Genomic DNA, 2,438 nt, shown 5'->3' on the forward strand with positions numbered 1-2,438 from the left:
TCATTGTTGTTTGGCGGGTCCGGGCTGGGGATTCGAACCCGCCATCTTAGGTGTACATGGCTGGCGCCTTAGCCAGTTGAGCTATAGGCGCCGAGCCAATAGTTCTTATTTTCTAAAACACCTCAAGATAATACTGTTGAAAGCAAAAGGTATTCCAGGTATTAATCTAATGTGTTAAACATAGTAGCTCATGCCTGTCCAAGCACTTTGGGAGATGAAGGCAAGAGGACTGCTTGAGGCCATAATTCTAGACAAGTCTGGGCAACATAGTGAGACCAGTGAAAAAAATTATTTTTTAATTAGCTGGGCATGGTGATGTGAAACTGTAATCCCAGCAACTTGGGAGGCTGAGGTGGAAGGTTCACTCGAACCCAGCAATTTGAGGCTGTAGTAAGCTATGATTGCACTACTGTACTCTGTGCAAAATAACAAGACTCTGTTTAATTAAAATAAATATAATCCAATGGATCCCAAATCTAACTAAATCAACTAACTAAATCTAACTAAATCAAAATCAACACAGAAGATGTAGATTCAGCAGATTTATGAAAGGACTTTGGATTCCAAATATTTTAGGTTGTTGAGTATGAAATGTTCAATTTCCTTAAAAGCACTAAGTTTTGACAGTAGATATCTCTGACATTTCACTTTGACACTTCTTGACTTTTTTTGTTTTTTATTGTTTGTTTTGGTGTGTGATTATTCTTTAAAAAAATTTTTAAAGCCATTTTTGTGAAACCACGGATAAGTTAAAAATTCACGTTATTTCTGAATATGAACTCTTGTGGAACCAGTGCAGCACAGAAACTTGAAATGTCAACCAAGTGTTTGGGAAAGATGTGGCTAATGAATGCACACTATGTTGATGGTTTGAGAAGTTCTATTCTGATGATTTTAATCTTAAAATTGTGCCCACGGGTAACCTGAGACCAAAGAAATGATGAGCTGAAAGCTGTAATGGAAGGGAATCCATCTTGACCTAAGTGTGAATTAGCAGCAAGGTTTGACTTTACTATTCTAAAAATACGGGACTGTTTGAAACAAACTGACTAGGTAAAGGAGTTGGATAGATGGGTCCCACATGAATTAAACTAGTGTCAAAAGAGAAACTGTCTTGAAGCTTGCCGTTCTTTCGTTTTACAAAATAAAAGTGAACCATTTCTACACTGTATTATTATGTGTGATGAAAATGCATTCTTTTTGATAATCACAAGTGTTCAGCACATTGGCTGGACAGAGATGAAGTGCCAAACAGTCCAAAACCAAACATTCATCAAAAAAAGCCAATGGTGTCTGTTTAGTGGTCCAGAGCTGGTATTATCCACTATAGCTTCATGAAATCTGGTCAACTGATTACAGCACATGTCTACGGCGAACAACTGGACGGCATGATAAGGATGTTTAAGATTAAGCAGCCAAGATTGGTTAATAGAGACAGGCCAATCCTCTTGGAAGATAATACTGTCACACAAACAATATTGCTCAAACTACAAAAGCTAGACTTGAAAACTCTCTCTCATCTGCAGTCTTCGCTTGACCTTGTATCAACTGACTGCCATTCCTTGCAGGCTTTGGACCACTTCTTGTAAGGAAAAATATTCAATTTACAACACGTTGTGTAGAACGCCTTTTATGATGTCACTGCCACTTGCTCTCCAGGGGTCTTCACTGCTTGCATACATAAGCTACCACTAAGATGGCAAAATTGTCTGCCCCAGCCAGTGGCTCATTCCTATAATACTAGCACTCTGGGAGGCTGAGGTGGGAAGATCACCTGATGTCAGGAGTTTGAGACCAGCCTGAGTAAGAGAGAGAGAGACCCTGTCTCTACTAAAAACAGAAAAAAACAAAACAAGAACCAAACTGAGGCAAGAGAATCACTTGGGCCTGAGTTGGAGGTTGCTGTGAGCTATGAGCTATGATGCCACAGCACTCTACCCAGAGGAACAGCTTGAGACTCTTTCCCTCCCCTTCCAAAAAAAAAAAAAAATTATCCCAACTACTTGGGAGAAGGAGGCAGAAGGCTGGCTTGAAGCTATGAGTTTGAGGTTACTGGGAGCTAGGCTAATGTCATTGCACGCTAGCCTGGGGCAACAGATTAAGACTCTGTTTCAAAAAAAAAAAAGATGGCAAAACCATGTTGACAGTTTAGGTACATACTTTAATTGTACCACCTCTTGTCTGAGATAGAGATATAATAAGCTCAACTTTTTATTTGAAATTGGACGTTTCAGATTTAATGACCTAATAAAGCTCTTCAAGTGATTCTGAAGCTTGCTCATACTAGAAACCTGTATAATCCATTCCATTGGGTTTGACATGGTAACGTCAGTCTTTGTACACATCGAACTTAACCATGAATACAAACAGAGATTAAAGCACAGCTGGTATTTGACTAATTATTCTAATCATGGAACAGACTAAGCCTCCTAGGCAAA

General features: G+C 39.2%; 1 protein-coding gene across 3 annotated transcripts in view; it reads right to left on the bottom strand.

The window, feature by feature from the left end:
* Positions 1-2,438, bottom strand: part of RRN3 (RRN3 homolog, RNA polymerase I transcription factor) — a 54,868-nt gene that overhangs the window by 9,297 nt on the left and 43,133 nt on the right. The gene's annotated exons all lie outside the window — the stretch shown is intronic.

The sequence above is a fragment of the Otolemur garnettii genome, unplaced genomic scaffold, assembly GCF_000181295.1.
Source record: "Otolemur garnettii isolate 467f Iridium unplaced genomic scaffold, OtoGar3 scaffold00044, whole genome shotgun sequence".
Classification (NCBI taxonomy): Eukaryota; Metazoa; Chordata; class Mammalia; order Primates; family Galagidae; genus Otolemur; species Otolemur garnettii.